Source organism: Lepidochelys kempii, chromosome 16 (genome assembly GCF_965140265.1).
Source record: "Lepidochelys kempii isolate rLepKem1 chromosome 16, rLepKem1.hap2, whole genome shotgun sequence".
NCBI classification, from domain to species: domain Eukaryota; kingdom Metazoa; phylum Chordata; order Testudines; family Cheloniidae; genus Lepidochelys; species Lepidochelys kempii.
Genome location: NC_133271.1, coordinates 23,624,100 through 23,641,903, shown reverse-complemented (window position 1 = coordinate 23,641,903; position 17,804 = coordinate 23,624,100). Strand labels below are relative to the sequence as shown.

Sequence of the window (17,804 nt, the reverse complement as noted above, 5' to 3'; positions counted from 1 at the left end):
AGAGCTCTCAGAGATATATGAGAGATTAGGGAAGTACCAGATGGTACTTTTATTTATTTTGTGTGTGTGGGAGGGTACTCAATCACAATCCCCCTGCTTCTGAAAATTAGACAACGTAACATGAATGGAAAGAGGTAAAGACTGCTGATCTTCAGAAACAGAAGTAGCCAAGAAAAGGTACTGTAGAGTAGATTAAGCTTTGTTTTCCTTTAACACTACTATTAGGTTAATTAATTAACGGAGTCAATGGGGATATCAGACAAAGATTATTTTGCATGGAAAATGGAATGAACTTAATACACAAAAACATCTTACGGGGAAACTTACAACGCGGTTTCCTTTAAAAAAAAAATCAACAGAGCACAAGTCAGATTTGGAGTACAGCATTGAAAGCTTTACATTTACATGCAACTTTCCTCATCTACCACCTCACCCAGTTGCCTACTCACCTTTTGTATCTACCATAACATCAGTTGGAAGTAACTTCTTTTAGTGGTGCAAAATAAAAGAAGTTAACATCAGCACTCTTCCAATGAAATTCTAGAATATCATCTTCTATGTCAAGCCTGTTAAAGATATCAACCTACTGTCTGCTCCCCATTTTAATTCAAAATATATTTGTTACCTCTTAGAAATGCTGGGTGGGTTTACATACGATGGAATAGGATTTAATTTGTATTTTCCCTTAAAATAAAGAAGTCCTGCCAAGAAGATACCATCACACTGTTATCCCCAGAAATTAGTCACAATGGTCCAGGCTACACTCCTTAATGAGTACCAAAAGAACACAACTAGACACAAGGAGTACTACCAGACTTTACCTTAAACCCCCATGAACCGCCAGAGCTTGAAACAGTTTTTAAGGCATGTCTGCACTGCCCAGCAGTTCAGACTATGGGGTTGTGCTGTGCTGTGATTTTCTCGTGCACGTGCTGTGGGCGGTTTTCGTTTGCACTGCAGTGTCCACGAGAGGGAATTGCAGTGCAGCACTTTGATGAGCACAGATATTCACACCTCCATTGTCCAAACTGTGGGGCAATACAGACAAGCCCTTAGAAAGCAACTGAGAACCTGGACTTCCAGTGGCATTCTATATACAATATTCATTTGTTGCTATGATGTTTCATGAAGGATCCAAATTTAAAAATCACACCATTCTGATTACTATCTTGCCTTTTCTCCACGTCTACCTATTGTAGCAGCTACAACTCTCACAAACCACTAGAGTTAGGACTCAGTCTTTGAGACAGTATAAAATAATAGTTTCTACTTCTAGATTTTCAGGAGATAAAAGCTTCTGAAATCAAATTCAAACTGAAGTGGAAAAAAGGCAAGATAGTAATCAAAATGACAATTTTAATTTCTGATATTTCACATCCTGCCAGGTCTAGAAACACTAAGAGAAAACCAAAGCAAACGCTGTCGGGACCAGGAAGCTTTTCAAAGCACTAGTCCTGGCCCAGTGTTCAGAAAATGTTTTTCTGGTTCTTGGCTATCTTTCTTCCACCCTTTTATGGCCCATGTTCTACCATGGTGAATCCAACTGGTGGACAGAGCGCGAACATAAAGTAATCTTGGAAGACTGAATAAAAACCACAAACACTATTTGACACTGTACACGCCTGAAGAAATTGCTGAGAGTTTCTGATAACTGTAACATGGTCTTATACCTGACAGGTCTTAACCTGCTAGTCTTTTTCAGAACAAAGAGTTTGGAGAAAGAGGACAAATAAGCACTTTGAATTGTTTAAAATTTGGTTTATACTATATTAACCTTGGTTTCAGAGAAGCAGCCGTGTTAGTCTGTATTCGCAAAAAGAAAAGGAGTACTTGTGGTATCTTAGAGACTAATACATTTATTTGAGCATAAGCTTTTGTGAGCTACAGCTCACTTCTGAGTTCCCTGTGCTGAAATAGAAGGAAAATGCCCTTAGAAGTTAAATGTGTAAATTACTGGTTCACAATACTGCACCAAATGAAGCTACTTCTGTGTAACCAAGTCCTAGTCACTGTATATAGGGCAATACAGTTTCTTCTTCACGCGGTCAGAGTTTTCTCTCTTTTAGATTAAACTTTTTTTAAATAAAAGTCAATCAGACCAAGAAAGTCTCCCCACCTCCTATGCACACTTTAGCTCAAATGGGAAAAATTTAACTAAATTTGATTTTTTTTTTTAAATAAAGAATTAAGATGCATTGAAAGTCAACTGAAAAAAAAGATAATTTTCTTTTCTTGCTGAAAACCCCTTGTTGGGAACTTTTAGGCATCTATCAAAACAAGTTTACATTAAAACATGTTTTTAGGAAAGCCATAGTCCTTGTCTTAACACATTCCTAAAAAGCTTAGGCATTATTTGACATAAGGCATTTTACAGTTTTGTGAATATCCCAATACTGCTCTGTTGAAGCTACACATGCACTTTGGATGCTGGAGGCTTGCTTCTTCTAAATGACTTGTTTGTTTAAATGCCCGAGTGGTCTGGACCACACTAACTTTTCCTGAGGGAAAAAAGTTATCTATCTAGAACAAGATGCTACCATCACAGCTCCTTTAAGAAGCATAAGTAATTAAATAATGTATTTAAATTGTCTTTTCCTTAGACAGCTCAGAGACAACCAAAAACAAACTTATTTATTGTAAAAGAAAGGTCCTTATCATAATTGCTTTCTTAAAAGGAAGGAGTACTGAAAAGCAGCTGGACTTCAGAAAAATAAAAGATTCAGTGACCCTCAGAGGGCTGTAAACAAAACTCTACAGAAAAGCTTTCACAGTTATTCCCAGCCAAAACTCTCATCAAAAGAAAATAGCTGAAAAGTCCTGCCCTTGAAGGCCCCAATGGGTCAAAAGAAACTTCTCTTTCTTCTGTAAATGAGGAGAGAGAAAGAAAATCACACCCTTCGATTTAAGGCTGCTAGGGGATTTCTAACATGGAAGAGGCACATTTGAAAGGAACAATAGAACTAGCTTCAGAAGGAAAAAATGAACAGAATTTTCTCTGCCAAAAACAGAATGGTACAGGAGCAAGATGCCTAATTCCCTTTTAAAACTTGGTCACCAAAATACATGGTTCTCCTTTGGCTCATCCTCAACCAATTAACTGTGTAAGGTTTCCTTACTCTTAAATTCCTCAGGAAAGCCACAAGGGAACTGGAGAGGTACTTATGGTTAACAGAAGGATGGACCCTTCTCCCCACTGTTTCTGAGGAAATACACCTTTCATACAGGACTAAGGAAAAATATGCAACAGTTCACTACACCACTTGGCGGCTAAATTACAGTCTCTAAGTACCTAATCATTATAACTCCACCAAAAAGGGAATAGCAAAATCAAAAGTATTGTGTAGGCGGGGGCAGTAGGGATACAAAAGAGGGTCAGAGATACCACTCTCCACAATAAGGAAATAAATACAGCATTGCATATTTTTGTTTTTCTCCTCCCCCAAAGAACACGAATTACAAGTCACTGTCTTTTCAGCAAAGACGGTGCAAAGAACTCAATCACAAACATGAAATTGTGCAAATGCCAGTCCCTGTCAGGAGAAGGAAAACAAGGTTATCTTCAGTAATCAACTGACAGTCATACTGAGAATCTTTTTTTTTTTTTTTTTTTTTTTGCTGCATTTGTTTCTGTTGCTTCAAAGCATTAAAAAGGAGTAATGATTTATTTTGAAATGCTGAGTTGGAAGCAGTAACCAATGCTAATCCACCCTATTTTTAGTGTAGCAGCAAAGTGACAATTGGTGAATAGGATTAATTCTGGTTTACTAAAATAGTGGAAACTAATTTTGCAAATATTAATAAGTAGCGTACAAACAGCACATGCAGTACAGATATACTTGGTTTATGATTTTAAAAAATGAGCACAGAAAGGAATGCATTAGATGTTCACATACCTCAGGGGAAGAGGGGAAAGATGAAGTTAATTAAATTAATGCTGGTAATCTAGCCTAACAAAGTGGGCACAAATCCTTTATTAAAGAAGCCCAAGATAACAGTTACTTGGAGCTTTCCTCCCGAAATTACAAAGCACTCCAGCAGCAGCCTCTGACACCCATGCATTAGATTTACCAAGAGATCTGTCATGCTGCAAGGTGAGTCACTTACACAGCCTCAATGAAACACTAGCGCTCGAGGTCATACACTCACACTGGATTCTGTCTCAAAAAAGTACAGTAATTTCATGAAGGCAAAGCATGCTATTTCCATTATTTTGTAATTATTTTTTTTCTTATTCACCGCAGATTTTAAGAGCTTATCAAATCAAGGACAAGCAAATCTGGAGAACAAAACATTTAATTTTTGCAGGTTGCTACAAAGGAGAGGGTGAGGCATAGATACAAAAAATAAATACAAATATTTTGCAAAATTTAATTTTAACAATCTAATAAAAGCTTCTGAAGTCCCAGGCTAACTTACAACTATAAGCATCTCCAGAGAGAACACGGTCTACTATTCTCATGCTTTCTGCAAAAGTGTGCCTTTCCTGCATTCCATTACAGACATTAATTCATATCCATAACACATCAAAGACAAGTGTCATGCTGAATTTTATTACCCTCACTCCTTCTGCACAACAGTATTTGCTAGCAGTATATATCCTGCATGACTCAGTTCTACCATCATGGCAATACGGAACAAAAAACCTTAAAATAAGTACATCTTAAAAGGTCAAATAAGAGATCTTACAAAACATCAGACGCTGCTTCTTGCTTGAGCTCATTACCTAGTATGGTGGAGCTGCCTGTGTGTTTTTTTTTCTTGTGCAAGTTAGTCTGTGAGTCAGCATTAACACACATGAGAACATCAGGAATACTGCCTAGTTCTGATGCAATGGAGGTTGTATAAAAAAAAAAAAGTGCACTCTGTTTGGACAGGAGCCTGTAATTCAATTGCCTTTACTTTTCAATTACTGCATAGTCTACTGTTACCAAACTGCATAAAAGAAGGGAACTTTGCTTACATATGTGTCTGAATTAATCACTTCTTACTTCTGGCTACAGTTTATTTTCTGTGCTAAAAAAAAGCAACTAGGCATAATATAATTAACGCTTCAAGGGCAGAAATCTCTTTGAAGCTATTAAGACTGTCTCTTTTTGTACCATTTCCAGTGTAAGCAGACAACACTGCCAAAAAGTTTTGGCCAATGAAGGCATTTATACATTACACTTTTAATATGCTCTATAAAGTGAAGCTACAACTGCATATGAGCTTGATCATTAATGGAAATATAGGCTTGCCTTTAAAGGTTCACATAAGGGAAGTTAAACTCTACAGGAATTTAAATGCATATCCAGCATCCATGGTCATATGAGAGCTATTTCAAAGACTGTTCTTGCATCTGGTTGTTGATCAAAGGCATTTAAGTTGATAGCAAACATGGTGAAACATGTGCCAAATTTTAGGTGAGGTATTAAGCACTTGATGAACATACAGTGCTTTCCACCCACGTTATGAAAGCTTTTTTATGACACACCCTTGTACAAAATTACAGCAAGTTTGCAAAGCACCACATGAAAAGCTTATTAGAACAGTGTTAATTACAACACCTTTTTTATACACATCCAAATGTTTGCCACATACCAAATGTTAATGGTATTTTTAACTGAATGTGGGATGAAATATTGATGCCACAGTACAGGAGTTCAGCTCTCTTGGATCCCTCTGTACTGATTTTTGGGAGTGGAGATCCAACCAAAAACCTCACGCATCATGTACTGCATTTAGTCAGATGATCTCAGAGTTTTTAAAAGACTTTGTACATTATTGCGCCATTCACATGATCTACATCCTCTATATGGCAAAACAGGTGACGAGAAGTTAGGTCATTTGCCAGTTACATGAACAACAGAACCCAGGAGCCCCGATACTCTGGTAACAGACAAACATTGCCTCTGTTGAAGACGTGTAGAGAGGTACAGATGTATATATGCCACACACAAAAGCTAGGAGAAGTAAGATTAATATTCCCATTTACTGTGTCTAGTTACTGTAAGGATCACCATAGTGTGGTTTTGAATCATGTGAGCTGCAAGATCAAGGTAAAAGTGGCAAGGAGTAGAGGTGGGAGAGTCACCTTTAACTTTCAATTTTTGACTTTTCTGTTCATGTTACAAACCTCTGTGTTTTGAGTATACAACACTTACATGTTTTGAATAAGCATTGGCCTTTGTTATCTACATTCTACTGACCCAACAGAACACAATGGCTCCTTCAGAATTTCAGTGAACTAATTTTCAATACACATACCTGCAATGCACCCCATAGGCAGCCTTGAAACAACAATAATTACAGTCCACAGGGTAACTACTAAGAGGCACAGGGAAATTACAGGATTTTGGAGGCAATCCTAGAGTCTGAGAACTTTTTGTGGTGTGCCACAGATGCCAAGACCACAAGCCCTGTCACCATGAAAAGTGTTAGTGAATATTATAAAGGGGGAAGGAGAAAACCTACATAGACAATGACAGAGCAAGCCCTACAACTGCCCAGATTTACTTAAAGCACAAGATACATTTTCCTAATATTTTTGAAATCAGATTTGTATACTTTTTATTTTTTATCCCTAAGTAGCAGAGAAAAACCTGGAGATTGGAGGGAGAATGGTAAGGAAATCTCTGGGTTTTCATTTTCACATTGTAAATAGATTACCTGCATACATTAATTTGACCTCCTATTTAAAAAAATCATGTTTGGTTTATAGATGATTGAACATGGATTAATAATCCAATGGATCATAATAATGTTCTAAATAAGCTTTTTATTGTTTTAAGAGCAGGTGCAAGTTAAAGCACTGTACATTCCTATTACACTTTTGTAGGAAAAGCTAAGTAGCTATTAACTGAATGTCAACAATCAAAAAAAAACCCAAAAACCATTATGGACCAATTTTACCTAAACATAAAAGTATCTTAAAACAGTATAATCCTAGTGGGTTTTTTTTTTTTCCAAAACATGTGCGATTATTCAAATACAGATGAATTGATTTATTTTAAATGTAAATTGCCTCTGGGCCAAATCCTTGAGTGCCAAACTTCTTAACTAACTACAGTACTGCTCGACAATATTTCAAAAGAATTTAAGTGCTGTTTTGAATACTGCTGACAATCTTCCTCACCCAAATTTGTAATTTAAATACCTTAATTTGAAAAGCACTCTCCCTGTGGCATATTTGACTCACCCCTCCCATTCTTGATGAAAAATGAAGCTTTTCTGAGTATCTCAGTATTTTCCTAGCCCCCCTTCCTTATTAAGGACTCAATGCTGCAAACTGCTATGTGTGGCTGGACCCTGGTGCCCAAATGGCTCAATGATACACCACATCACACAGGAGACTGTCCACGCAAAAGAGCTTGCAGAATCAGGGCCAAAATTTTTACACTTTTAATGTTCCTAAATTTGTTCTTCAAAGTGCACTTCCTGTGTTTGCAGTTAATAATTTTCATCTATATAACACAATACATCTGAGGATCTCAAAGCCATTAGATATTAATGAAGCCTCACAGAACTCCTTTGGTATAACTATGATACCAATTTTCAAGACAAAAAGATGTTAACTGAGTTGTCCAAGGCCATTTAGCAAGTAAGTGGTTAAACCAAGAGTTAAGCCCCCTGAGTCCTAGCTCCCAGTCCCACACTAACCACTAGACAAGACTTTCTCTCCAACGACTATGGTGTGTGTACAAGACCATAAGAATGTTATGCAGATGAGTCTGATTGTCAAAAAACAGCTAATTATTTTTTTCTGGTAAGTGTGATTTTTGTATGAAGCAGTTTCATTTTAGCTGAAACATGTTTAAGATTCCCTTCCACTACTGCAAAGCACCTTGAAAGGTCAGCAAGCACTTTTATATTCTCAGAGATCCATCTACAACACTGCAGTAGATGAAACGGATTGACCTATACAAGAACTGAAACAGCCTCTATGAAATAATCCATCTAAACTCTTTTGTAGCTGCAGCAGTGTTTGTCACAGGCACATTTGAAAATAGTACCTACGTACTGCAGCTGATACAGGGCTTGATATGTTTTAAATAATGGTCATGGTCTCTTGGGATGTAACCAAACGTGGAATGAATAGCTGCAGAGCAGAGAATACAGTACAAAGATAAAATACGCCCATATTAAAATGTGTGCAGAGCCCTGTGCCCATTACTGAACTCATTAAAGACAGCGATACTTTGTAACATACTCTAATCTTTAATATTCATAGCTTAGTTAATTTGCATATCATGCCATAAATAGTTGAAGCAGAGGTAAAACACAAAGCGCTCTACTTGCATTTCTAATTATGCCTAAAATCAAATGTAAATCATAACACATCCAAGATACTGAAAATATTAAATTTGCTGTCTTGCAGTTAAAGTCTTTTTTTATAAAACCAATTATCTGTAAAAGGAAGAATCAAAGGGGGTTCTATGTACGTTCACGAGGGATTGTATTGGCTTACGTTGCCAGTTACCAAGAGGAAAAAGATGTGCAACTACACAGTTGGACTCAATTACCTAGTAGTTACTGTCAATTCTTCAGGCTGAAGGTTACCAAGGTGCCAAACCTTCCATTGTCAAGCAACCTTTGCTATTGCCATTTACAATGCTTGCTGCTAACCGGCTGCTTGTTTTCAAGAGGAGAATAAAGGAAGTTCTGTTCATATTTAAGGTACTACTGCAGAACTCTTTTCTGTAAACAATATTGCGGCGTCCTTGCCAAATTTCATCAGTACACTTGGAAAAACAAAAGATGTTTCCCCTTTTCTGTTTTTTAGATATTTTCTCTGGTTATCCCATAAAGTTCCACATCAGTAGTCACCAAAGCAGGAGAAAGACCCAATGACTTGTACCTTCTGCCAAAAACAGACTTGGAGAGTGGTGACAGTTGGTGCCATTTGTTAGCCACTTGCGTCTTCTCCCATCACCCAATGTGGGCATATCTGTTTACTGCAGTGGTTTTCAAACTTTTTCTCTGGTGACCCAGTTGAAAAAAACTGTTGATGCCCGCGACCCAGCGGAGCTCGGGATGAGGGGCTCAGGGCTGGGGCAGAGGGCTGAGAATGAGGGGTACACAATGTGAGAGGGGGCTCTGGGCTGGGGCAAAGGTGTGGAAGGGGGACAGGGCTCTGGGCTGAGGCCAGGAATGAGGGGTTTGGGGTGCAGGAGGGGGCTCTGGGTCTGGGGGGCGGGCATAGGGGTGGGGGTCAGGGCTCTGGGCTGGGGCCAGGGATGAGGGGCTTGGGCTTCAGGAGGGGGCTCCGAGTCGGGGGGGGGGATGACGACTCAGGGATGGGGCAGAGGGTTGGGGTGGCGTCAGGGTTCTGGGTGCAGGCTCTGGCGTGGGGCTGGGCATGAGGGGTTTGGGGTACAGGAAGGGGTTCCGGGTTTGGGGGGAACTCAGGGCTGCGGATTGGGGCACGGGCTTACCTTGGGCGGCTCCCGGTCAGCGGCGCAGCGGGGGTTCTAAGGCAGGCTTCCTGCCTGTCCTGGCATCACAGACCACACCCCGGAAGTGGCCAGCAGCAGGTCCGGCTCCTAGGCGGAGGCGCACAAGCGGATCCCGCCTGCAGGCACCGCCCCTCCAGCTCCTATTGACCAGGAACTAGCCAATGGAAGTGCGGATCCAGTGCTTCAGGGGCGGGGGGGGAGGGGCAGCGTGGTGTCAGAACAGGTAGGAACTAGCCTGCCTTAGCCAGGCAGCACAGCTGATGGGACTTTTAACAGCTTGGTCAGCAGGGCTGACCAGAGCTGCTGCGACCCAGTGCCTTACATTCCACGACTCAGTAAAGGTTGCAACCCGCAGTTTGAAAACCACTGGTTTACTGCACTGACACTGCTAGCTGGAAAGTAAAACTGAGTACATTTAATTATAGAAGAACCATAAATCTCTCTTCTCAGTTCCAAAAGCTATCTCTGCCAACCTCTTCCTCATCTCCAGTACAGACAGATTGCTAACTCAGGTGCTCACCTGCTCCTGATAACACCATCCTGGCCACTATGGATGTAGAAGCCCTCTACACCAACATTCCACACAAAGATGGACTACAAGCCGTCAAGAACACTATCCCCGATAATGTCACGGCTAACCTGGTGGCTGAACTTTGTGACTTTGTCCTTACCCATAACTATTTCACATTTGGGGACAATGTATACCTTCAGATCAGCGGCACTGCTATGGGTACCCGCATGGCCCCACAGTATGCCAACATTTTTATGGCTGATTTAGAACAACGCTTCCTCAGCTCTCGTCCCCTAAAGCCCCTACTCTACTTGCGCTATATTGATGACATCTTCATCATCTGGACCCATGGAAAAGAAGCCCTTGAGGAATTCCACCATGATTTCAACAATTTCCATCCCACCACCAACCTCAGCCTGGTCCAATCCACACAAGAGATCCACTTCCTGGACACTACAGTGCTAATAAACAATGGTCACATAAACACCACCCTATACCGGAAACCTACTGACCGCTATTCCTACCTGCATGCCTCCAGCTTTCACCCTGACCACACCACACGATCCATCGTCTACAGCCAAGCTCTGCGATACAACCGCATTTGCTCCAACCCCTCAGACAGAGACAAACACCTACAAGATCTCTGTCAAGCTTTCTTACAACTACAATACCCACCTGCGGAAGTAAAGAAACAGATTGATAGAGCCAGAAGAGTTCCCAGAAGTTACCTACTACAGGACAGGCCTAACAAAGAAAATAACAGAACGCCACTAGCCGTCACCTTCAGCCCCCAACTAAAACCCCTCCAACGCATTATTAAGGATCTACAACCTATCCTAAAGGATGACCCAACACTCTCACAAATCTTGGGAGACAGGCCAGTCCTTGCCTACAGACAGCCCCGCAACCTGAAGCAAATACTCACCAACAACCACATACAACACAACAGAACCACTAACCTAGGAACTTATCCTTGCAACAAAGCCCGTTGCCAATTGTGCCCACATATCTATTCAGGGGACACCATCACAGGGCCTAATCACATCAGCCACACTATCAGAGGCTCGTTTACCTGCACATCCACCAATGTGATATATGCCATCATGTGCCAGCAATGCCCCTCTGCCATGTACATTGGTCAAACTGGACAGTCTCTACGTAAAAGAATAAATGGACACAAATCAGATGTCAAGAATTATAACATTCATAAACCAGTCGGAGAACACTTCAATCTCTCTGGTCACGCAATCACAGACATGAAGGTCGCTATCTTAAAACAAAAAAACTTCAAATCCAGACTCCAGCGAGAAACTGCTGAATTGGAATTCATTTGCAAATTGGATACTATTAATTTAGGCTTAAATAGAGACTGGGAGTGGCTAAGTCATTATGCAAGGTAGCCTGTTTCCTCTTGTTTTTTCCTACCCCCCCCCCAGATGTTCTGGTTTAACTTGGATTTAAACTTGGAGAGTGGTCAGTTTGGATGAGCTATTACCAGCAGGAGAGTGAGTTTGTGTGTGTATGGGGGTGGGGGGATGTGAGAAAACCTGGATTTGTGAGGGAAATAGCCCAACCTAATTATCATGCACATTGTGTAAAGAGTTGTCACTTTGGATGGGCTATCACCAGCAGGAGAGTGAATTTGTGTGTGGGGGGGTGGAGGGTGAGAAAACCTGGATTTGTGCTAGAAATGGCCCACCTGATGATCACTTTAGATAAGCTATTACCAGCAGGACAGTGGGGTGGGAATAGGTATTGTTTCATATTCTCTGTGTATATATAAAGTCTGCTGCAGTTTCCACGGTATGCATCCGATGAAGTGAGCTGTAGCTCACGAAAGCTCATGCTCAAATAAATTGGTTAGTCTCTAAGGTGCCACAAGTACTCCTTTTCTTTTTTCAGGTGAGAAGATGATAACTAAGATGTAGCTTGTTGAGGAGAGCGAATTTAGGGAAGCATAGTAAATTGACAGTAGCAACTCATGCATCTACCCAGCTTCCAGACTGGCATCCAACAGAGCCAGGCTCAAAGGACAGGAAACATACAGCCAAGAACCAGCTACGACACTGAAATTTCAACCCAGGATTTTCTGTGATTTTGCTGAAATGGTTCATGTCCACACTGAGCTCTGGGGATTGGGGAGGAAGAGAACAATGGCATGTGTGCATGCCACAACATTGGAGCCTGGGTTTCGCTTCAAACTGGAACCTCTGTGGCATCCTCTTCCAAGACAGGTTTCAGAGTAACAGCCGTGTTAGTCTGTATTCGCAAAAAGAAAAGGAGTACTTGTGGCATCTTAGAGACTAACCAATTTATTTGAGCATGAGCTTTCGTGAAAGCTCATGCTCAAATAAATTGGTTAGTCTCTAAGGTGCCACAAGTACTCCTTTTCTTTCTTCCAAGACAGACCTCAACCAGCACAGAGTAGCCCCAGATGCACCTATGATGGTCCTTCACTGCTATAACAGTTCATACTCACTGGTGTTAAAACAGTTAAGGAGTTCCTTCATCTACTAATAGCCAACACCATGGCAAGCAGATCATCATGCTAACTATTTTAAAAAAATCGAGCGGATTATCACTACTATAGTGAGCTGCAGTTGCTAATTTAACCTTGGGCTAGGAGCCTTTTTCTTCAGGGCAGCTGGGAACTATATCTTAGGTGAGGGAAGTAAATTTGAAGAACAGCTAGAATTTGGGATTCAGCTAAAGCTTTAGAGCTCTGAAGGTTGCCAGCCTGGCATTACAGGACTGTGTGAAAAGAAATCACCTGACTGAAAAGTTAGTCCCAGAAATGGAAGAATTTTTTATCTCCAAGATCTTTGAAGCTGCTAAGCCAAGTTCACTGAAACCAAAAGAGGCAAGAGATTCAGGGGAAAACAGTATCCTAGATTGCTAGATTCTATGGTTCTCAGCTCTGCGAGAGTGAGAGGAAAAACACTTCCACTAAGTTACTGAGACTCTGCAGATACAACATGTTCCATTTTTCCTCTCTATTTTTTTCTGCATTTTACACAAAACATTTAATTTCAAATTTTTCCTCTTCTCACTGAGCAGGAGGAATGTGCTCCTGTGATTCAATCCATAGCCAGGAAGAGAGACTGGGAATTCCAGATAGAGATGATGGGATCTGGATACAACTAGTGCTCTAGCCTCTCACTCATGTGGGATCAGGTCAATCCAGTGCTCCTGCATGGAGTTCTGGAGCTGCAGAGCTCAGTTAACACAAATGGATGTTGCAGGTACCCACCAATGGTAAAAGATATGACAAAGTCTTTCAAAACAAGTTAAATATGAGTATCTAACTGGGTAAGTATCCTGTTCAATGGAAAGGGTCGGCCCCCACAGCTCCCACTGCTTGCGATTCACGGCCAATGGGAGCTGCAGAGACGGCACTGAGGAGGGGGCAAAGCGCAGAGCCTCCCTGGCTGCCCACGTGCCTAGCGATCACAAGGACCTGGCAGCCGCTTCTAGGAGCCGCGTGGAGCTAGGGCAGGCCTGCCTTAGCTCTGCGCCTCTGCTGCGCCGCCGACCAGACTTTTAACGGTCCGGTCTGCAATGCCAACTGGAGTTGCCATGGTCCCTTTTCGACTGGGCGTTCCAGTTGAAAACCAGACACCTGGCAATCCTAACACCACCCCGTGGGTGACTAAACTCAACAGCCGCGCATACACTAACGATGCTCTCACAGCTGGGTGTATGTGCTTGTGAATTCCCTGTTTCATCCCCTTCAAAAATACTTTCCCCCTGCGTGTTTGAAGTTTACCTCAGCATGACATAGGTATGTTTGCATGGATGTGCAATAAAAATCTAATTATGGAAACTGAATTTATCTTTATTATTCTCCATCACATGGTGGCTGCTGCTAACATTCAAGACAATAGTAATAGGTGCCCGTGCATTGTTATAGTTGTTATAGTTGGATACACACAGCAATCATTACGAGGTTCAGAATACAGTACAAACAAACAATGCCAGGCTCAGCACACTACAGCAACACACATTACTGTGGCTCAGTGTTAAACTGTTCCTTCAAGGTCCCCGTCAGCCAAATAGCCCCCCACTGAGCTCCTCTTATAGCCTTGTGTTCATAGCACACAGCACAATACTGAAGAGCATTGCAGGATCCATGCTTTCTGACAGAGATGGCTGGCTCACAAGTTACCAGGGCAGTTGAAAAGTGGCTAAAACCCTTCCCAAAACACCCCATGGCCAGTTGCATAGTGGGTGCATTGCTCTCTGTGTCGATGCAAGAGCTGCGACAAGGAGCATAGTGTGGACATGCAACAGCGGTTTAATTGTAGCGGTGGCTGTACATCGACATAACTTAAGTTGACTTAACTTTGTAGCGTAGACGTAGCCCAAGGAAGAGAGGTGAAGTGATTTGCCCATCTGTAAAAGAGAATTAACAATACTTTCCTATCTCACAGGCATGCTGTGAGGGTTAATATCCATAAAGCAGTTCAAGATCCTTGGATAGAAAATATTATTACTACATTACTGTCGACGGCATAAATAATTTCTCTTTAAAAGCTTACTCCTTTATCAGGCACAAGTTTTTATGGAAGGCCAAGACCATCACTGACAAAAGCATAGATTTTAGCACAACAATGACCTCAGGGACCCAGATATCTATGCTTTTTACCCATACTCTTCTCCATATAAAGCACCAGAAGCAGAGTTCCTTGGCAACTGTGACCCATAAAACAAAGACATAATCCTATCTCCACAGACCTGACCCCAAAGTGACATTTTTATCTTTGCTACTATGTAGGGGCTCATAATGCTCCTGTGATTGAGGCACTCTAATAGCACATTTCTGCTCTGAAGAAGCTCAAAACCTTCCTCCTCAATGTCCACAAAGGTAAGTAGCAATAGGAGAGGAAAGCGTCCAGGGCACGCAAAGTAAAATATGTTTTTACAGAGCTATGTTCAAAGCTCCAGTTAAAAATCAAATCAACCAAATCTCAGTAACTAGGACAAAAATAACTTCCCACAAGACAAATTTTAGGAAACAGCAGAACGCGTGAGCTACATGACAGATCAAGGTGAAGGAAAGATGGTTTACTGTTATCTATATTCTTTGCAACTTTTTCCACGTTTCTTTATTTTACCACTGGGACTCCACTCACTGGTGCACCATGCCATTATTTTAGGCTTTTTGGGTGGCTGTCCTCAAGAAAAAAAGCATTTTGCAATCATCTGAACTCAACTAACTGATTCTAAGCAAAGAGCAAGCTAAATATCACCAAAGGGAGAAAGGTAATCAGATTTTCAAGTCATACTGCTATTGAATCTATGCAACATAATCACCATCACTATGTTTCCCTGTCTTAGGGCTTGTCTACATGAACATTTAGTTCTCAGCAAGCTGAAGTGTAAAACTACTCTGCATTAGCCTACCAAATGCTATCTATCCTTGTGGACCCTGCCGACACACTACAGTAGTTTGTCAATGTGCTACCCTGCTTGGAACTGGGAGTAGATAAAAGCACACCACAGTGCGCGTGACCAAGCGTCACACCGACAATTAATGCACAGCAGACTAGATTCATACCATCCCAGCTTGTCATGAACTAAATACTCGTGTAGACAAACCCTTAGACAAAAAGATAGAAGACACTGCTGAGAATGAACAGATGAAAAAAACTCATTACATTTTTCTTCTATTTTCTCAATGTTATGTTGTTTCCAGGGCAAAGAAACCTCATCGACCGTGGGGGTGTTAGACGTTGATGCCAGTGAGTCCCGCAAAGTTCTTGTGTTATGATTATTACTAGTAACCACCTTCTGCCTCCTTCTGGAACTTCTGTTTCCATTTCAACTGAAGTATAGTCAAAAATGGTACAGAACATTTGTCAGTCAGAACATCTTTTTCATAGTTTCTACCTTAAAGGAGTTGCAGAAGAGAAATCACAAGTCACTCCGAAAGGTGACCATTTACCCCTTTTTTTGCAGTTAATACAATCTGCGTGTAGAGAGAAGTGAAAGCAAGCTGCTCAGAGTGTACAAAGCTTTTTTGCTGTTCAAATGTACCCTGGCATTTTGCCCAGACCTATTTTTAAGCCCATTTACTAGAAATCCCACAAATTAAAGGAAATACGGATAATGTTGTAAGAATCCTTTGGGCCAAATAAAAGCTACACATAATTTTCCTTGTGCATCAGAGTAAGATCCTTAACCACAAAAACCAGATTTCCCCAAAGCTCTTTTGCAATAGTAAGAGAATCTTGTTTTGTGAAAAGTTGCTTTGATTCGCTACAGGATTACAAGGAATGATGGCAGACACCACCGCTTAGTTCAATATGCCTTTAAGCTAAAACTGTAAAAGGTAATTACTGTTATGAAACGGAAAGGTGTTAAGAGAACACAAATAAGCTAAATATCTATAGCTCATGAATGGTTATTGTTAATGACAGCGAGACATGCAGAATGGGCTCATACAGAGAAGCTTTAGAATAGCTATTGCAGTATTTTTCTCCACACAGGAGACTGCCATGTATTTTTATTTTCTAGTTTCTTTCAAAATGTAAGTTAAAATTGCTCATAAAAGCCCAACAAGTACTAGTTAAAGTCTGCAATGGCACGACAACATTCTATACCCGCTTCCCTCATACTGCTCAGCACAGTCCGGTCCCGCATTCCTTGCTATTCCAGTGCTGAGAGACGGAACAAATCGTACCAAATATTCTTCTGTTTTGACTTGCTACCCACATGGCAAATAACGAGACCACTAAATTCATTTCACTTGTACATAAAACCAGGATTTTAAGTCAGGCACCTCTCTGATGGAACCTCTCGCATCAACCAGTTCATTAAGTGAATACTGGGTTGTATCAATGATCTCTTTTGTTTCTTCCCTGTAGCCACACCATACTACCTGCCACCTCCTTACTGGGGCTAAGTCACAGTGTTGAGGCTTGGTTCACTGCCACTACTTGCCTTGAGTCAGCTGCAGATACTAATCCATAAGCAGTTGTTATAGTAAAATATAAAAGGAGAACTGTGCACAATGGTGGCTATTATGACAAATCTAGATGTCATACGGTGATGTGTCATTACATCATCGTGTTGTGACTGAATGCAGTAAAAAGAACGTGAAGAAAAAAAGTGATCTGAAGAACTTATCTGCGAGAGGGGCGAGTTCCTGGTGCTCCCCACCCCAATTTCTACAAAATGCCCTCAACTGGATTTACGCAGAGTTGTTGTAGCCGTGTTGGTCCCATGGTATGAGACGCACAAAGTGGGTGAGGTAGTATCTTTTATTGGACCAACTTGTGTTGGTGAGAGAGACAAGCTTTCGAGCTTACACAGAGCTCTTCTTCACATCTTCATGTAAGAAATAAAACTTTATTAGGCACTAACAAGTCTGATACTGCATTAAGGAAAATAATTCTACTAGTTCTATTAAAAAAACACCCCTTGAATCTCCAGCATATGAAAGTCCAGTCATAAGAAACGAACACCAGTCTAACTACCATTATACTACATTCTAAACAAGAATTGGCCAGGGCCGGCATATGTTTAATTAAGGATATGATTTGGTCATGGAGGTCACGGATTCCATGCCTTTAACAGATCTCCATGACTGGGCGCTGGCTTCAGCCCTGCCATGACCATACCCGGATTTTGTACATTTTTACCATGACTGTCCTGTGAATTTTGCCTAATTTTACTGTGACAAAATCATATTCATATGTATAATAAAAAGGTTCTACTGAACCTTGTGACTCTAGTAGGAGATAAACGTATGCAAGGAGGCACAGAAACATTTGGAGCAGCTGCAAAACCGCTTAATGATATCTATATAGAGCTCCATATGTGTTCAAACATGGACTCTGCCCCAAAGGATTTTCAAA

The 17,804-nt window shown here is 41.1% G+C and overlaps 1 protein-coding gene across 3 annotated transcripts in view; it reads right to left on the bottom strand.

Annotated features, from left to right (window-relative positions):
• NACC2 (NACC family member 2) overlaps positions 1–17,804 on the bottom strand; it is a 79,598-nt gene that overhangs the window by 25,397 nt on the left and 36,397 nt on the right. Inside the window, exon 1 of one of the 3 annotated variants that reach the window (XM_073314928.1) lies at positions 4,687–4,745. The exons of the other annotated variants lie outside the window; for them this stretch is intronic. The gene's annotated coding sequence lies outside the window, so the exon portion shown is untranslated. Of the gene's footprint in view, positions 1–4,686; positions 4,746–17,804 lie in introns of those variants that run through there. 3 annotated transcript variants of the gene reach the window in all.